Here is a 20,218-nt window from a genome sequence, read left to right as displayed (position 1 = left end):
CCCACAAGGTGAACCAGGAGTACAGAAAAGAGAATAGGACCAAATGGTGAAATCCAACAGGGCAAACACTGGGTCCCGTAACTTCATAAAATCCAGCACCTGGGGCTCATGATGTCATCAGTGAGTCCAACAGGCTTGGGCTACCTGGGGCCCGGGGCCTTGCTGTCTGCCGCCCAACTGGCCTGTCTTTTGGGCTGGCTTCTCTGTTGCCTACCCGCTGTAGTTACAATGATTTTTTTTCCCTTTTCAGAGATGTATTCTGTCCCTGCTATAGAGATGTCCACTCACTGGAAGGCACAGACTTCCATGGAATTAGCAAATGGAGACAGAGGTCCTGGTCACTTTATTCTGCCTCTATACATTGGGAAGGTCTGGACTTGCTCTTCCCATCCTGCTTCTCATTCATTAACAGGCTGTGGTTACCAGAGGGCCTCTTGCTACCCAACTTAGAACTCAGCATCAATTTCCAGAGTATCCAATGAATGGGAAAACAGATGTGTCTCCTGTGGCTTTAAACAGAATGCGAATAGCAAAACGCCCTCTCCATTCTTCAGTGACCACCCCTTTGGATATGACTGGATATTGAGTGACATGGATCCATCTCTGGGGGGAAATGTGGGGACCACCTTCCACAGCCTTCCTGTGCCGGGCAGAATGGGAGGATGGAATTGGGGAGTCCTACATCTACACTAGCAGTGCTCATTTTCCTGGAAGAGTTGATGCTACAGAATCTCTTTCTGGCTTTCCATCCAGGTTTCATTAAAAAATGAATCTCGTTACAACGTGCAATTGTTTTCTACAAACATGACATCACATTCCAAAAAATTCCAATCCTTCAATTGGTACTTCCAGCCCTGGGCCTTGAACTCAGGGCCTGGGTGCTATCCCTGAAGTTTTGTGCTCAAGGCTAGTGTCTACCACTTGAACCACAGCTCTATTTACAGTTTTGGGGATTCTGCTATGGTTAGTAAGTATCTCATAGACTTTTTCCTGTCTGGGCTGGCTTTGAACTTTGATCCTCGACTCTCATCCTCCTAAGTATCTAGTCTAGACAAGAGCAAGAGCCACCAGCACCCAGCTGACATTTGTTTTAAAATGTCCATCTTTACAAATTGGTCAGTGTCTGCAAAACATGAACAGAGTATGGGGGTTTTGGTGGCTGGCACACAATTTGGAATACTTGTTTGCAGTACTACCTTCAGCCTAGATAGGTGCCACAGTAGATGGAAAAGAAAGCCATGATCAGGGCTCCTGAGAACTCTCCCACCACCCACCCTTCTGACCCTCCAGACTGCCACACTTGAGTCTGACATCACAATCCTTCACTTTCCAGTATGCTCACTGAATTGCACCACTGGCCCTATAATCAATTTTAGAACATTTTCATCACCCAAGACAGAAACTCCGCCCAAGAGAAACTATGAACAGTCATTGCCAATTTCCGTCTCCTCTTCCTCACGGTTCTCTGCTCCAGCACATGGCCAGGGAAAATGCAGCTCAGATACTGACCCAGTGGGGATATGGTGGGGAAACGTCACAGATAAGTGCAATGGTCCCTTCTTCCCAGCACTGCAGAGAAAGAACCATCAGTCAAGTGGCTCTGAATCAGGGCAGGCTGAGATGGAAGCATCAGAGAACATCGAAGGATCTGAAAAACAAGGAAAAAACCCACACTACAGAACCATAGTAACCATTAGCTGTTTGTAGTTTGATCTAAGTTTTTATTTTGCATTGTTTGATTTTAATTCCCAAACCATTGACAGAGGGCCTTGGACACCTGTGATGTTCGGTATTTTGGCAATGAGCCCTGAACTCAGGTGGAGAAGCATATCTAGAAGCCCCTTTTTGTGGTTGTGAGGAGAGAGGGTGAAAATTGGCTGCTTTCCTTTGGGCAGCAGGTGCTGTGAGGTTGAAGGAACCTTTGGAAGGATTTTGTCGTCTAAGTTTAGAATTTGAACACAAACCTGTGGTCTGGGGAGTCAATAATTGATGTTAGTGGGTCTTGAAAGGGGCAGGTCTCAGGACTATCCAGTGGGAATGAAGTATAGCTGGGAGGCACAAAGGACTTATTGTTCTGATCCCAGTCCATTGCACAAGCAATCCATCTTCTGCAGAAACAACAGAGATTAAATTTTAAGAGGTTTTTAAGCAGCAAGACAAATGAAAAATAAATCATAGTTTGGTGATTTAGAGAGTTTGAGAGACAAAGTCATTTCTCGGGGAATGTAATTATAATTTTATCCGGACATGGTTTTAAAGGAGAATTCATAATTTTGTGGGTTTTTTTTCAAATATCATTATAATGTTATTTAAAATATCATCATTAATGGCAGCTTATCATCTTCACAAGGTATGAAATGTTTTCAAAATACTTAATGCTTTAAGCAAACAAAAAAAAGAATTTAATTATACTAGCATCTTCCCTTTTCATTAATAAGTACTCTCCTCGGCCTCCTTACCACGGGACAGAAGATGCTGTTGGTTGTTGGTCTTTAGGAACAGGTCAGGTTACTCATGGGTGGATGTGGGAGTCCGAGACTAGAAGGAAGAGTGACACCTTTCTAAAGCACAGATACCACTTGTCAGTTCCCAGGAATCCACAAAACAGCAAGTTTTGCCACAAGTAGGAAGGCTACTCCGGTGTTGCTCCAAGTTGTGTAACTTATCAGAACATAGAGGTGTGAAGATTTTTCAAATCAACACTGATATTTGTTTTCTGATTTGCATCTTATGTTTGTTTGCTGGGGCCCTCAACAAAATACCACAGACTGGGAGGTGAAGTGACAGTGTTGGGCTCTTCATTGTGTCACCTCAGTCTTCCATGATTGTAACACAATACCTGAGTTAACCAACTTACAGAGAAGAGAGGGTTCTTTGGGCCTGGCTTACTTCAATTAATACAATTTTTTCTCCAAGTCTTTCCATTTCCTAACAAATGGGGCAATGGCATAGAATTCCCTTGGATACACCCCCCCACACACATATCACATTTTCTTGATCCATTCATCTACTGAGGGGCATCTGGCTAGGTTTCATATCTTAGCTAGGTTTCCCATATTTGCAATAACTAATATACATCTAGGATAATCTTACCAGACAAGCAAAAAAGTTCAAAAGTTATGTACATGTGACCATATAAGATGAGGCTAAGGGAAATGAACCTCAAGAACATGGACACAAGAGGTTTTTTCTTTGTTGCTGTTGTTTTTAATGTACTATGTGATTTTTTTGTTTCTTTTGTATGTTCTTCCTCCTATGGAATATCCCTGTTTTCACTGTATTTGATTCTGGTGCCCTGCATCTTGTATATACATTTTCTAATTTGGGGAGGGGAAAGGGAATAACAAAACCCTGAAACAAGGACACAGGAAGATCCACTCTAACAATGAGATGTACAAGACACTATGTCGAACACCAACTTTACAATTTCTAGGGGGGAGATGAGTCGGGGAGGGGGGAAGGAAGGGATGGTAGAGGATAAAAAAGGAGGCTGTAACAATGCTCGATAAGAAATGTACTCATTACCTTACTGATGTAACTGTAACCCCTCTGTACACTATCTTTACAACAAACAAAAAAGAGAAAAAGGTTTATTTTGGCTCACAGCTTGGAAATATTAGCCCCAAATTGATTGGCCCATGTTTGACTGGGGCTAGCACAATGCACCTGACAGAAATGTGTCCTCCAAGAGTCCTGCTCATCTCATGCCCAGGCCCAAAAGAAAAGGAGGGGAGCAGGCCCCTGCTCTTCCCTTTAGTGACACACCGACTGGCTGGATGCCCTCCCACTAGGCTGCACCTGTTTTGTTGTTGTGTGTTTTGTTTTATTTTGATTTGTGTCTTGAGGTTTGAACTCACTGCATCACATTCATTGGCTTGCTTGGTCAGCTGGAGCTCTACCACTTGAACCATACCTCCAGCCCAACCGTTTTGGAGATAGAATCTCAGGACGTTTGTGCTCAGATTGGCTTCACACTCAGATCCTCTGTACTTTAGCCTCATAGGTAGCTAGGATTTACAGGCTTGAGCCACAGGTGCCAGCTTTACTTTATAGAGTTTCCCCCACACCCCCAAAAGGTATCATGCTAGAAGCTAAGCCTTTAACACATTGGTCTTTGGGTCATTCCAGATACAAATGATAGAACTTGCTGTTCCAGCAACTCAAAGCCTACGAGTAAGGTGTTGGCAGGGTGCTGTTGCTCCCCGTGGGTTTTAGATGATCATTTCCTCCCTGCACCTTCCCATGATCTTTCACAGGCCGCACCTCTTTGTGCATGCAAATGCCCTTTGCATGTAAGCATGAGCCAACCGGGCTGAGCAGCCCTCGAAGTTGCTTGCTTCAGCTTCTTCACCACTTTGAAGACCCGATCCTCCTCCTCATCGCCATGCTGAGGTGCTGGGAGGGGCAGTTTCAGAATACGAATGTGAAGAAACTTCAGCCCACAACATGTCTCATCATTTTTTCCCAGTTCTTTGTGTCACTTAAGAGTACAGGTGAAGCCGGGTGCTGGTGGCTCACGCCTGTAATCCTAGCTACTCAGGAGGCTGAGATCTGAGGATCATGGTTCAAAGCCAGCCCGGGCAGGAAAGACCGTGAGACTCCTATCTCCAGTAAACCACCAGAAAACCGGAAGTGGCGCTGTAGCTCAAGTGGTAGAGCGCTCGCCTTGAGCTGAAGAGCTGAGGGACAGCGCCCAGGCCTAGAGTTCAAGCCCCACGACCGACAAAAAAAAAAAGAGTACAGGTGAAGCCAGTCTTATTCTGACCCTTCAATGCTGGTGAGGTCAGGGAAGGTGGGAATCTTGCTACAGGAACTCGGGGATTCTGAGTCAGCATCTCAACACCTCTTCTACAAAGCCCAGATAACAAGGTGGGTCTGACTTCTGCAGAGGAGCCAGCAGCTCAGTCTGCGCACAGCAAGCCTGCAGCCAAGCCTCACAGCACAAGGAGAAGGGAGGGGTGACTCCAAGGTGCAGATTTAAGTAACCCGCTATAGTTATTCACGGTGGATTAATACTCCTATTTTCCACTGAGACATTTTCATTTCTTGCATAGTTTCCTTCACCTTTATAAATTAGTTTGGAGAAGGAGAGTCAACGAGATCTAAAAAAAAGAAGATGTGAAAGAAAGAAGTATCTTCCAGCAACTACTTTATTTATCCCTTCTCAGAGGAACAAATTGCACTCAGCGAGACACGGGCTATATTTTATTTTGTCAATAAATAGAACAAATGAGCTTTGGTTCCTTCTATTATTTGGTGGGTCTAGGTTTTTTTTTAATTAAATAGAACTAATTTTACCCAGCCATTCCTCCTCCCCAGCCTTGGCCCGCCTTTTCTGTGTTGGCATCGCCCTTATTTGTTATGGACACACATTTTGTTTTTCACACCGCTTGCTATTGATCACTTGGCCATAGTGATTTTTCTATCCTCTGCCAGTTCTGAATCTCTGATGCCTTGAATAGAAGATAACTCTTTACAGACAGTATTGGAGAGTCATGTGTCATCTTAAATTGTTTTAGAAAATGATTAATGAAGAGTTCTTGGAATACAAAAAGTAAACAAAAAAAAACACGAATCCCAACCTCTGAGGTTCTTTTCAATAACAGACAGCTTTCTTTACAGGGACAACATGGCCTAGAAGAGGGCTAATGCCTTCTTCACCTGCTACAGAGTGCTTTCTCTCTCTTTGCCTCTCTCTGTCTCTGTCTCTGTCTGTCTGTCTGTCTCTCTCTCTCTCTTTCTTTCACACACACACACACACACAAATACACACACACACACACACTGGAGCTACCATGTGACATGGAAATGGAAAGGCCATCATTTCTAGACAAAACATAGATTTTAGATGTAGAAAACAATAACAATCTTACTATCTTTCCCTCCACTGAGCTTCAGAAGCTTTGCAGTGGGACCTTTCTCCCTGAGACTGCAGCTGTGTGTTAGTGCACACAATGTGCTTCTTCTTTTTGTATGTGGTGTGAGATTGTCTCAAGATGTTGTGGATTTGGCCTCTTCACAGGTAGTGACACAGTGTCTGGCTCTGGAGGGACAACTAAAGAGATACTCTCTTGACAGGAAGGACTGAAGCAGATTACCTGTGTTCCAATGTCTTCTAGGATCTTCTAAGCAGTGAAAACTTTCCTTAAAAGTGACAGCAACTCTTCAAACACAGGACACAGACCTATCATCTGCCATCATTCAGAAGTTCAAGGACATGATAAATAACCACAAAGAAAGGGTTGTTGTCATCCTTTATACTTCGCAAGGTGTAAGCATCATTGTGAGAGCAAAGGGTCTATGGTGGTATTAAGACAACAACATGTAGCTACTTTGAAGGAGCCTTAAAACCTTAAAGGTGGAGCTACCATGGACTTCTCTTTTTTGGGATATGTGCCTACATGTAAGTATATAGACCAAGAAAGTGAAGTCCATTCCTCAAAACGACATTCCCCATGTGTGTTGCAGCATTATTCTTGACAGCCAGGAATAGGAAACAACCCAAAGGAAAATTGACTGGTAGATAAATATGATGTGGTACATGAATAGAGTAAGATGCTGTGTAATAAAAAACATCCTGGTATTATGGCAAGGTAGATGAACCTAGAGGAGACTACACTAAAATACACCATAGGATGTCTTACATGAATGACTTACATGAAGCTTCTAATACAGTCAAGCTCATAGGAAGAGGGAAGAGGGCAGTAGTCACCAGGGACTTCAGGACAGGGGATCCAAAGCTGTTCAACTGAAGTAAATTATCAATATGAGCTGAATGAACTCTGGAGATCTTTGAGGAACATTGTCTATAACTAACAGCGTGTACTGTGTACTTCAATTTTGTTGCAGGTTAACTCCTGTTAAAAAGAGGTAGTCATGATAAATTGTTGGAACCGAGGGTCTTAGGGTCTTCTACATATGCTTATGTCCAAAGGAGCATCTATCTATGACATTCACAAACTTTGTTTCCAAGGCCTATACTAAGGCTAGACGTGCTTGTGCAGGCCTGTAATTCCAGCTATGTGAAAGGGAGTGATTGGAAAACTAACTTGAAGCTAGCCCAGGAAAAGTGTTAGTGAGACTTCACCTCAACCAAAAGCCACTCTATACTAAAAAAAAATCAACTAAAATGAATTAAATCTTTAATCTGACTCCTAAAATCTTAAAACTATGACAGCACAAAAGAGATAATAGCTTTCAAGATGTAAGCATACAAAAGCACTTGTGAATAGGATACCAATAACCCAAGAAATAAGAGCAGCAACTGACAAATGAGATTGATTCTAACTAAAAAGCTTCTGCACAATGAAGGAAACATCCAAAGGTGAAGAGAAAGTCTACATAATGAAAGAAAATGTCATCCAGATATACAGCTGGCAGTTATTGGTTTAGGTTATTAATTATTTGAGTAATTAATACCCAAAATATATGATGAATTAAAAATTCAAAACCAAATAAAGCATTTGAATTAATAACTGGACAAATGAACTGAACAGACACCTTTCCAATGATGTTCAAAGGAGCAATAAATATATAAGATAATATTCAGCACTACTGACCATCATGAAAATGAAGATAAAGCTACACTGAGATCCCATTCTGTCCCATCCTACTTAGAGTGACAAGCAGCCACACACACTGATGGGGTTGGGCAAAGTGAACTCTTATTCATTGTGGATGGAATGTAAATGAGTGCATCCAATGTGGAAGTCAGTACAGAGGTATGACTCCCATGTGGTCTAGGCATATTGCTTCCTAGTCTACACCCACAAGAATAAACTTCTGTTTCTTACAGAGATACCTGCAAACCTATGTTTACTGTAGCACTATTCATATAACAAAACCATGACACCAGCTTAAGTATCCACAGAGGGCTGATTGGATTTGAAAATGTGGTACAAATGCATTGTGCGGTTGTCCTCATGACAGAAATGGAAGTTAGTTATTTTCTGGAAAATGAATGGAACCGAAGAACGCCATGTGACATGAAATGAGCCAAAGATCATTGAAAATATTGCGGAAAAAATCATGAACATTAAAGGAGAATTATGAGGAAGGTAGAATGGCAAGGATAAAATTGGAGGGGGGATGCAGACAAGAAGGAGTCACAGAAGGGTGAAGATGATCAAAGTACAATATGTGCATTCATGTGCTGACAAAACAACTCTCCTAAGATGTACAATTTAATGTATGCCAGTCCCAGAAACATAACATGGGATTAAGACACAATGTGATGGGCACAGAGGAGGACAGAACAGAGAGTAGACTCACCGCCTCTGACACGGACACAGACATGAAATGCTTCATCTGGGGGGACGTGTCGAGGCTTTCATCTTTGGAGCACTGCAGAGGAGGGAGCAGAGTTTGCTTGACATCTTGGAGCTGCTTAGAAAGGTTTGGGAGCCGTGTGAGTTTCAAAAGTCCTCTAAATTAAATCCTAAAGCCCCCAGAAGCTAAGATAAACTTCACCTGGTAGTTTTCAAAGTGGATGATGACCCAAGAATAGTCTCTCAACATCTGCTCTTTGTTGCTGTTGCTATACTTGAGACAAGATCGCCTGTACAGCCGTGGATCACCCCAAACTTGATATCCTCCTGCTTCACCCTCCCAAGTGCTGGGATTACAGGTGTGCGCCAACACAACAAGCACAGAGAAATTTGCAGCATTGTGTGATTGGGTGGACAAAATCCCAACACCAATTTTCCGTGATATGTTCAATGTTATTCATTCATTTAAATTCTTTCCCCCTGCCAAATAGAGATTAAGGGGGGAAATTTAGGGAAAAAATATATATGGCAATAAGAAACATTTAGAAAGCACATATTTTTATTTAGTAATCCATGTTATGCTTTCCTTCTTTTTTAAATCTCACATTGCATTCTACATCTCAAATCCTCCTGCTTGGCTCTTGAGGAGACATCCTTTGCAAATTAGACAGTGTAGCTTTAGCTCTAGGGAAAAAGAGAATTATTCTATTGCTCTTTCAAGGCTAAGACCTCTGCTTCCTCCTGGAACTGTGGAATCCAATCAATATTGAATGATGAGACATTGTCAGTCAGAGGAAGGGTTTGAGGGGGATGTGTACCGTCCCTGGAGCTCAGGGACACGGGAAACACAGCAGATGTGCTGGCAGGCAACGGGAAAGGCGTGGGCTGGCCTAGCTTTCAGCTCCCAACATGTGTGGAAGTCCTTCCAAATCAGTCCGTCAGTCATTCAAGACCTGACACAAACTATATTTACAAAATTCTCAAAGTGCCTACGATGTCTCTCCTCTCTCCTAGGGTGTCCGGCAGCTTGTGTGCTAGTTCTTGGGTGGGAAACTCAACTTCTTTTAGGTGAACAGGTGAACCTGACAGAATGTGGAAGCTGGCACCCTCGAGTCGTGTGTAAGTTTCTAAAGAAAATTCCCCTTCTTTGTTGACTTTCTTGACTCCAGAGGAGCCAGTTTTGCTGTTGGGGCAGAGAATGAATACAAAAACTACACAGTACCCGTGGGACAAGGCTCCCAGAGTCCACAGCCTTCCCTTGCCTGTAAGTGGGGCTCCAGTTGGACCCCAGCTGACCGTGTCTGGCAAAGGTGTGTGCCCAGCCTCCACCGCCCACCCGCCCCCGCTTCTTATAGAAGTACCAAGCCTCCATTTTTGAAGGGAACTTGAAATTGAGACACAAGTTCCAGTTGGAAAAACTGCCCCCCATTTATTTCCAGGACAGATTTTAGCCATAGCATTCTGATCACCCTTGGCTCCGGTGGCCTTTCTGTGCGGGTGTCTTGCCTTTATCTTTGCGTTAGTGTGGAAGTGAGTGGGTGGTTTCAGTTCACTCCCGTGGATGACAGAATAGTGAGAAGAAAAAAAACAACTACTTCACATGTCCTTTATGGCCCTTTAAGTTTCCATGGTGGATATTGGTGGCTTTATCGATTAAGGAAGGCCAGGAACCGAGGCCCTCAATGTTCTAGCACCTCCCATACCAAAACCAAGCAGGACCCCCAGACGACCCCCAGACAGGTGTGTCAGGAGGAGACTCAGACGGCTATGAGGGGAAAAGGGAGGTCCTCCATAGGGGTGGTGGAGGGAGGGGGTCACACCGTCCAGAAGTTTAGGAAAAATCTATGTAATTCTAAATGTCAGTTATTGAAAGAGAGCAATAGGTGAGGTTAATCTGAGTAAACTGTAATATGTGCATGTGCGAATCACCATGATGAACCCCTTTATGCAATTAATGCATGCTAAAAAAAATGAATAGCAGTAAAGCAGCCTGTTGGGGAAGGGATCAGCAGGAAGGAGGAAGGGGAAGGTGATCTCCTTCACATGTATGTATGGAAATAGAGCGCTGCCATGGGCTGAAATTGTTTTAAGAATAAGCGGAGGGTGACAATGATAGAGGGTGAGTCTGATGGGGGTACACAGTATCTATGCATGGAAATGTCACTGGGATCACCCTCTTTGTACAACCAATATGTGCCAATATCAATAAATAGTTAGTGGGATATGCAACCATTAGAAATAAAAATGAATCCTGACCTGTGGGGAGCTAGGTAGAGGCAGCACAGAACCCCTGTGCATAACTTCTCCTGCAAACACACTGTAGCTGACCATGGCCTAAAGATTTAACACCGGTGGTGAAAGGATCCCAGACATGCACCAGGCAGCCTGTCCCCTTGGTACCTCGTGTCATGGTCGCGTAGTCGGCTGTGACTTCAGCCGCAGCCAGAGCAGGCAGGCTGATGCAAGTCCAGACTCAAGGGTTCCAACGGAGGCTGCCTCACACGCAGCCCACCCCACTCCTTTTCCACTCTGGGTCCATCTCTGAAGACACCCAATCTACTTGTTCAGCTCAGAAGGTCAGAGGAATGAAAACTCAAGGGACAAAGTAGGAAGCTGCCCGTGGAGCTCGAAGAGCTCTGACCTACTGCTTTGCAACGGGCATTCATGCAGCATCCCGGCTCCTTGGGTAATTCCAGGAAAAGTCAATGCCAAGGTGAAGTTTTAGCAGTGGAGGAGAGATGTTTTCAAATGCTCTCAGAGAGTAATACACGTTGGGAGACTTGGGAGTTTGGTTTGTGTTGTATATTTCACTTGCAACGTGAGAAAATCTGGGAAAAGAGCATAAGCAGGAAAATGGATCCATCGTAGTGGCAGAGGAACGCTGAGTTCTGTCATTTTTCGTGTCACAGGTCTTTTCTGGGTGTCTGCTGTGGCCGAGACGCTCAGCGCCGCAAAGGAGACGCAGCACAGGAGACGGACGGCACCGCGCTGCTGCCTGCTAGCAAGGCACTGCATGAAATGCTTCAGAAATTGAGTTTGGGGCTCAAATCCTTAGCACAGAAAATGTCTTTCCAAAGACAGCTCTATTACTTAGCAAACGGAGTTGTGTCTCTCATGCTTTACAGCCTCCAAATTTCAGTGCCAAAGAAAAATCAATCCAAAAGAATGGGTTTTAGTGGTGTGTGTAACACACAACTCTCAACTAACATCTTAAAACACTCGAGGCAACCGAGGAACAGACGGCCTATGTACTTACTCCTGCAGATCCGTGTTTGATGTCACGTTGTGGTTTTCATTAGGATTTAACCATAAAAGGAAACATCTCCCTATAAAATGTCGTGGCTTTGCCATTTATTTGAAAAATACTTCCATCGTTAAAAACAATTAGTATACACAATAGCAGAGAGAATGTATTATTAGCGGCCTGCATTCCATAATGACTCCAATAACTATGCTCATATTTCCTCCATCTCTCGTCTCTCTGTCATCTTGTCCAGGATGTTTGTATAGCAATAAGATTGTTACCTGGCATGGTGAATTGAAATTCCCTTGTACAGGTTCTCAAAGGAAATTAAAAATTATATTAAAAACTAAAGTACAATTAAAAATAAAAAGGAAGAATACACCTTCCTATGAGAAAAAAATGAGAATATTCTTAGATGACATGCAATGTTTATGTCAGTGGTTCCAGCGATTGGTAGATTACTCCAACACTTGTCTTTACTTACTGATCTTTCCACAAATCACATGAAATTTATTTTGCTTTGCATATCTGCTGTTTGGAATACAGTTTTACTAGTCTGAAACTCATGTTTCTGCACATTTTCGATGATTGTGTTACCTCCATTAATTAGCTAATATGAGAAACAATGTAGACTTTTATTGAATGTTAAAACATTAAAAGATTTTTAGGACAAAACCTTAATCATAATGTTTTTTAAAGATTTATTTATGTATTTTTTTGGTCAGTCATAGGGCCTGAACTCTGGGCCTGGGCACTGTCCCTCAGCTCTTCAGCTCAAGGCTAGTGCTCTATCCCATGAGCCACAGCGCCACTTCCAACTTTTTCTGCTTATGTGGTGCTAAGGAATCAAACTAGGGCCTCATGCATGCAAGACAAGCACTGTACCACTGAGCTACCTTCCCAGCCATAATGTTTTATTTTACTTGTATCCTTGGACTTAATTTTCTAGTGTTTGTAGGGTTTCTTATTCTATGTTTATACATGAAAGTTGCTTGTATTTTGTTTTTGTTAGCAAGATTATAGCAATAACTCATGAATTCAAGAAGTTTCACTAACTTTCTTTACACTATTGATATAATATGAGGACTGACTTTTCTTTATATGAACTTCCCGTGACACTTCTTTTTACATTGAATGTGAAGATTTTCTCAAGGTTAAGAAAATCTTATATTGATAGAGTTTCTTTACAAAACTGTCTCAAAATGCTTACCCACAAAGATCCTTTACATTTTCCTCACAGAATTGCTTTGATTAATTTCTTTTGTAATGGAACAGTGGTAAGTTATTAATGGTGCTCACTCCTATAAAATGGTAGCATGTTTCCCTTTCTATGTAGAAGCTAGATTTAGCTAATAAACTTACAATGCATTGACTGGCTTGTAAGTGAATGCCAATGTATTAAATGAAATATAGTAGATTCAAGGGAGAACCCAAATAGAAAGGCAAAATAAAACATCAGGAAGTGAAAGAGATGGGCTGAAGTCAAAGGGAGAGGGGTAGACAAAGGAAGAGGAGTAGAGGGGGAAAATGCCGTCAAAATCCAATGTATATCCTACAAAATTAAGAAGTGTAAGGGAAGGAGGGGGTAGGAGAGGGATGAGTGAAAATGTTGAAAAGGTAACATTGACTAAGATATATTGCATTCATAAACTGCTTGGTTAAATGGAATTAATAACCACTTAAATATTTTATAATATATATAATTATATAACTATATGTAATGTTAAATATGCATACATATAATTTAAAAATGACAGGACCAACTTTACTTCCTGTATGCTATGCACTTGCCTATTCTCTCTTCTTTCATAATTAAATATAGAGTGGCAATAATTCCATGATACTGGTCTTCCTGACTGGGTCTTGTGTATTTTATGCCTCTAACTTAGCATAATCTTTGTTCTTGTAAATTCATCCATTTTCTGTGACTTTAATGAGCTCCGTGTTAATGGGGTCTCACAGTCAAAAGGCCATGTGCTGCATTGAACAGTGAGGGGTAGCAGTGGAAAGTAATTAGTATCTATTTTGGTCCCACGGTCTGTCAGTGTCAACGGGTGGAGAGAGGAGCAAGAACAGAGTAATTGAGGTAAGGACTCTGCCCAGCAAGAGGCAGGCATAATTAATTTACCCCAGGATAATGTGGGGAGAGCCAAACGTGAACTTTGAGAATAGGAGAATGTGCTCACATCTGTGGGTGTATACTTTAATCAACTTAGCTTATTTTACCCAGAGGTTTATTTTCACTGTTTGGAAATTAACCTAGTTCATTTATTTGGAGATGCTGTATGAAATATTTGAAGAAAATGTACAATCCTGTTTTATGAATGTATTTACTTAAAACTAAATGGTGATATTACAAATAGGGAGCTGCAGTAAATAAAAAGGAGGGAGATGTAGACACGTTTTTACATCAATAATGCCATGAGCTTCTTTCTCTTGATTTTCCAAGAAATTCTAGACATGAACTCACTCGGCTTTATTTTGCTTTCTCTCAGTACTAGTTAAACTGACAGGTAACTTTGCATAATTTTTCTATGTATACCATGATGTTCTGAACAATATATTCACTACAGAATGGTCAAGTCTATGTAATTAGAAAATACATCATTTCATAGAGTCATCACTTTTTTGTGGCGAAAGCAGATAATAATTCATTTGCATTAGATTTTTTCAAAACTGTAATATAGCGTCATTAATGACTGCCAAGTTTATTTTTAACCATTTTTGTGATTCCTTAAAGTAGTAATGCTTCCATTTGGGGCCGTGAAGTGGCAGTCAGATATAAAGCTATGTGCATTTCAAATAGCATTGCATGAAAAGAAAAATAGAAATGATTCTTTATTTGTTCCTAAGAGTAATGCTCATTTAAACACAACATGAGCAATCCACAGAGACTTGCAATTGTATTTGTGGACTTTTAAAGTAACAGCCAGGTGAGTGCCCAAAGCCACTTCTGTGCCTCCCTCTATTTGGGGGTTTTCTAGGCTGTTCCTTTTTGGCATTGTGAATTCTCCTTCCCGCCCTGCATGCAGGCTCCGCAGACCCGGTCATAGAGAACTGATAAACGCAGTGAGAGGCCCCTCCGCAGCACCATGATGCAATCCCACACATCGCTAACTGGTTCCTTTGGTCCCTCACCAGCCTACAGCCACTCACAGGCCATCTTTGGGGTGACCTGGATGAAAACACTTTGAGCACAAGCATGTGCGGAGCTACCTCACAAGTACCGTGTAAGCTTGTGGTGCCTGCGAGGCCAACCAGGAGGTAACAAGAACATTTACTTGGTATATCATCTGTTAAACATGACACACTCTATGTGAGTGCTTACCTAGCATATCATCTGTTAACTAGGATATGTTCTATGTGAGCATTTACTTGGTATATCATCTGTTAACCATGATACGTTCTATGTGAGTATTTACCTTGTATATCATCTGTTAAACATGATCCATTCTATATGAGCATTTTCTTGGTATATCATCTGTTAAACATGATATGTTTTATGTGAGTATTTGGAATTAAGTTCATATGTAGTTGGGTAGCTTTTGGATTTTGTAGTCCCTGATAAGAAGTCCTTGCTCATCTTTAGAACTGGAATCTGCATCAATTATTACACAAACTAGCCAGGCATGATGACTCATACCTATCATCCTCACTACTCAGGAGGTTGAGATCTGAGGACCTCATTCCAAAGCCAATCTTGATGAAAAGTCCTTGAGATTCTAATATCAAATTAACCACTAAAATGTCAGAAGTACAGACATAGCTCAAGTGGTAGCATGCTAGCCTTGAGGAAAAAAATAAAGCCCAAGGACAGTGCCCATGCTGTGAGTTCAAGCCTCAGGATAGACAGACAGACAGACAGATACACACACACACACACACACACACACACACACACACACATGCACACGCATGCACACGCACACAAAGCAAAAAAAATTTTAGAAACCTGAATTATGTAAACTAAAACTTTTCTACCCTTATGGGAAACATCTGCCCTTTGTTCTTTCTTTCTCTTCTTTACTGTGTGGTCCCCAATTGAAGATTTCTAGAGATATGTTTACCCTCAAAATATCCCCTCCCTTTTTTGGCTTTGCTCACAGTGATTTTAATGGATCATTTTTCTGGGGTAATAGTGGGTAAGAAAATAAGATTTCAAATCACAGAGACCCAGGATTGCAGCTTAACTTTTGAAGAGTAATAAATAAATCACTTGGGCATTCCAAGCTTTTGCTTCTTCAACTGTAAAATGGTGATAATGTTGCGTATCTTTTTGGTTATTCTGTGCTCAGAAGGGAAAATGGAGTCACACATTTGAGAATCATGAGAGATCAATAATGGAAAAACAATAATTGCTATATTTAAGCATTCCTCACCGATAAATTATTTTAATTCATAAATATTAATATTCCTTTCTAAGGGAAAAACTTGAACACAATATTTAGCTATTTTTTGCTCATTTTCATGTTAGCCTTTACTTTGTTGTGTTCAGTATTACATTTTTAGTGGCTCAGTTTGTCTTTCTGATGTACGGAGTAGGTCTGTAGGAGATGGCTTTTCTCCTGTCAGAGGCCAGCACAGCAGCTGCAGATGGAGGAAGCTCTCACTTCTGCACGGGTCTGGCTGGACATGATGTCACATATTCCATGCTTGCTAACCTTCCAGGATTCTGGGACCACCTTGGCAATGTTCCCCAGCCTGAGTTTAAATTACCACTTCTGTCAAGAAGATGCTGGTTTTTTTTTTTTTTGGTGTGGTCAGCCTTCCTCCAAACGGAGCTTTGGCTGAGCCAAAGAGCTGAGTTAAGGGCAAGCGGCAGGTGTCTGTGTGTTTAGGGATGACCTCACATTGCAACTTCCCAGACTCTGACAGAGCTGCAGTGTGCCACACAAAAAGCTGTCTAGAAAATTCAATCTGTTCTTACAACAGCATCCATTAGTGAGCTTAGCATCTGAGACTCAGGACTCCTGAGGGTTTGTGATGCTGTGATGGAATGCAAATCTGTATGGTCTCCTGTGCCTGGGGGAGATGATGACTCGGACAGCCACAACTTCCTCCACGTGCTTCTGGAGAAGGCATTGCTATCCGCAGTGTGGTTCATGGAGAGAGACCATCATGTCAGCATGCTGTGCAGATTTAACCTGAAAAAAGTTGAAGGTTCTCTGAGGGGCTTTGGTAAGAATGTGTGTGGGAAGGATAATAACAAAATACCCGAACAAGAGATGGGGATGAAAAGAGATCAGGTACATGGGGAATAAATGGGATGAAATGCATGAGAAAATGCAAAAGTGAATGTAATAGGCTAAAGAAATTAAATGATGTCTGTAAGGCCAGAATCTTGAAATGAATGTCTCAGAAAAAGGTGCACAGAGTATCTAATATAGAAGGTCAGAAATAATGTCTAGTTTAGGAGAGATGGTGATAAATTCTAGTGCTACTTGTAGACTTATTTCAGCTTAGCATCTTACTATGTTTAGATGTATTTGTGTATGTAAGCGATGATTTCCATTCAAAGTAAATACTATACACTTGGGTTTTAGCTAATGAGGCTTAAAAGATTAGCAATATCTTTTTATATAAAATAATGTTGTATTTTCCTTCAAAATATCATTTGAAATGGAAGGGCCTAGCACAGATTTCCACAACAGAGGGCCCTTCACCATGGCAGAATGATGCTCATAGAATTGTCCTAACGACAGGTGTTCGCCTTGTGATTAACAGCATGACACAGGAGCGCATGCGAAGGCAGATTTCTCATTGTAAAATCTCATTGTTTATCTACAGTGAAAATGTCTCTGAATCACAGCTGTCGGGATTAAGAATCGCTTCTGCATGTAGAATTATTCCTTTCCCACACAATAATCATGTTAGGGGTCACATTGGAAAAAGAAAACTTCTATCTATCACAATGCATTTGCGAAAAGTATGCCCTTCGTGAATTATCTGGGAGATGGACAAAACTTCCCAGGCCAGCAAGCACACATCAAAGGTATAGCAGACAGGGGAAGAGTCTACATCCACAAAGAGGGTCCTCCTCCCAGAGCTCCCCAGCTTGTGCTCTGGGTCAGTTCTGTTCTTTCGGAAAACTCTGAATAAACAGGCAAATCACAAAGCCACTGTTCACTCATTTGATTGGATTTGTTTGGTATAAGCCTAATTTTTTTCACTGTGGATCTAATTATATTTATTCAGGTAAAACTTGGGATTTGATTTAATGAAGGTATTACCGCAGAGAGCTGAGCTCCTTAAAGGACATTAAGCTTCTGCCAGAGGCTGAACTGAGAAAACCAGACCACGTGATGTGCAGATTGAAGTAGAAGAATAACAAAGACATCTGAGGTCAGTGAACACATCTGCTGTGCATTCACTTCTTAATTCCCCAGAGTGGAATGCCATCATGGTGCTACAAGTCCACTTGCGTTCTCTGGGACCACGGTTGCTAAGCTAACTAAAGAAGGTTGGTGTGAGGACAGGACTGCGTGCTCCACACAGCCTTTGTGTTCCGCTTCACAGCTCATCCAGGCGCTGTTGGTTTCTGCTCAAACAGTGCAGTGCCGGTGTGCTCTTTCTCACGGTGCAGTCACACGCAGGTGGATGGAAATGAGTGTATCACAATTTGGAGGGCAAGGAAACTCCTTCCTTGTGCTCAGCCCCCCTTTCTTCAAGAGGCTACACTTGCCCGATGGCCGATGCTTGTGATGGAATTTTCATTCAGAAGAAAGACACATCAGCAAATGAGTTTTAGAATATACTTCAGAAGACAAAGATATCCTGTGGTAGCAAATCCCTAGGGGAGATCACCATGCCCAAGCAGAAATTTTGATCATACTCTTTTATTTCTATATTTTTATTTCTATGCCTCTAGATAAGGGTCTTGTAAATTTGGCTAATAGTTTTACTCTGCTTCTGTGAATCTTTTCTTTTGGCCATTAAGCTTCTATGTGTAAGCATGAATGCAACTAATGCAAACTAATAAAAAATTTAAATTGATAGTAATATAGATATTTACTGACCAAGATCACTATTGCTAGTAGAAAAAGAGCAGCAATGGACTTACCTATTATAGATGCTTCATTTCTGTCCTTGAATCACTATTGCAATTTCCCCAGTATATTTAAGATTTTGTCACATTCAACTCAATTTTGTTTGGAGCGTGCTCATGTATTGTCATAAATCCCGAGTACCTGACCACAGAGCTTTGCACAGAACAATAGAAAGTCAGAACTAAATCAAATCAGAAGTTCCATGTTAGGTGAGATGGTGGTTATGATGAAGTCGTAAACCTTGGGAACTTCAGAGATTTCAGTGGAATGTCAAGTTCCCTTGAGGGGAAGCTCACTCATCAATGGAAATTCAATTCTCTATGTTCACCGCTCATTTAGAGCAGAGATTGGTCAACTTGGGCTCATAGGAAAAATTCCATCCAGCAACTATTGTCATGGAACTTACAAACCACGCATCATTTTTATTTTTTTAATAGATTAGGATAAAGTAAGAAGAGTATGAAATCAAGACAGGGAAGCTTGCACTTTTTACACAAAATGTTTCCTATTGACCTACAAGAAAAGGTTTATGTCTTTTTTTCTACAATTTTTATTAGTATGCATGTGTTGTCAAGTATGTTTGCTCAGCATGCATGCACATGCTGGTGCTCTGTCACTTGAGCCACACCTCCAGCCCTGTTTCTTGTTGGCTGCTTTGGAGATAGGATGTCATTTCCTCACCCAGGTGAATGCCTGGGACTTGATTCGTCTGCTGTAGAATTCCCATCATTACTGGGAAGTTGGGCAAAGGCCTCCATGTTCAGTTTCCCTCTGTGGCAGTGGAGTCTTCTCAGTCTTTCTGCCTGGATCTATGATCCTGGTGATCTCAGCCACCCACATAGCTTGCAATGACAGGCATGTACCACCATGCCCAGGTTGTTTTGCAATTCAAGTTTCATAAGCCGTAATGCCTAGGAGGGTCTTGAACTGTGATCCTGCTCTCAGCCTCCCAAGTTAGAGTACGAACAACAGACAGACCTGTGTCACCAGCTCCCTGTTCCCTCCCTTGCTTCTAAAATCAAGTTCAGTGGGTTCCATTGTTCCACTTCCTTGCAAGTATCTAAAGTACCACCACCACATTCTTCCTGCTTCACCTTCTTTATTTGTTCTTACCCGTTGCCCCGCAGATAGACCCAAACAGAAGCTATTTTATATTCCTGTCATTCTTTTTCTTAAGTGTATAGTAATTGTACAAAGGGATTTCTTCATTACTTGATCTGACACTACATTTATTTTCATAGAATTTGTGATAATTAACTTTGACCCCTTGTTGTGATTCTAAAGCAAAACCTACCTCTCTAGCATGTGTTAACTAATAGAAAGAATATTGACCAAAGGATTTTTTAAAGAAAAGAATGATATGCATATATGGTTAGTTGAGGGGAACCTTAATCACTCAATTGGAATAGCTGAATGCTGGTCACCTACAATAGCATGCATTTCTCTATGCTCTGCAGCTCAGTGGTTGTCAATGGCAGCAGAGCTCCTCTCTACCTGGTGCTCAGGTTTCTGTCTTGGAAGGAAGGCAAAGGTAAAGGAGACAGTCATCTCTGTCATCTTCCTACGCCCATGCATAGCGTACCCAAGCACTACCCTTCAGGAACCGTCAGATCCGCCACACTTTGATACAAGCCGGTCTGGCCAACATATGTCTTCCTCAT

The sequence above is a fragment of the Dipodomys ordii genome, unplaced genomic scaffold (genome assembly GCF_000151885.1).
Source record: "Dipodomys ordii isolate 6190 unplaced genomic scaffold, Dord_2.0 Scaffold21, whole genome shotgun sequence".
Taxonomy (NCBI): Eukaryota; Metazoa; Chordata; class Mammalia; order Rodentia; family Heteromyidae; genus Dipodomys; species Dipodomys ordii.
Note: the sequence above shows the minus strand (reverse complement) of the source record.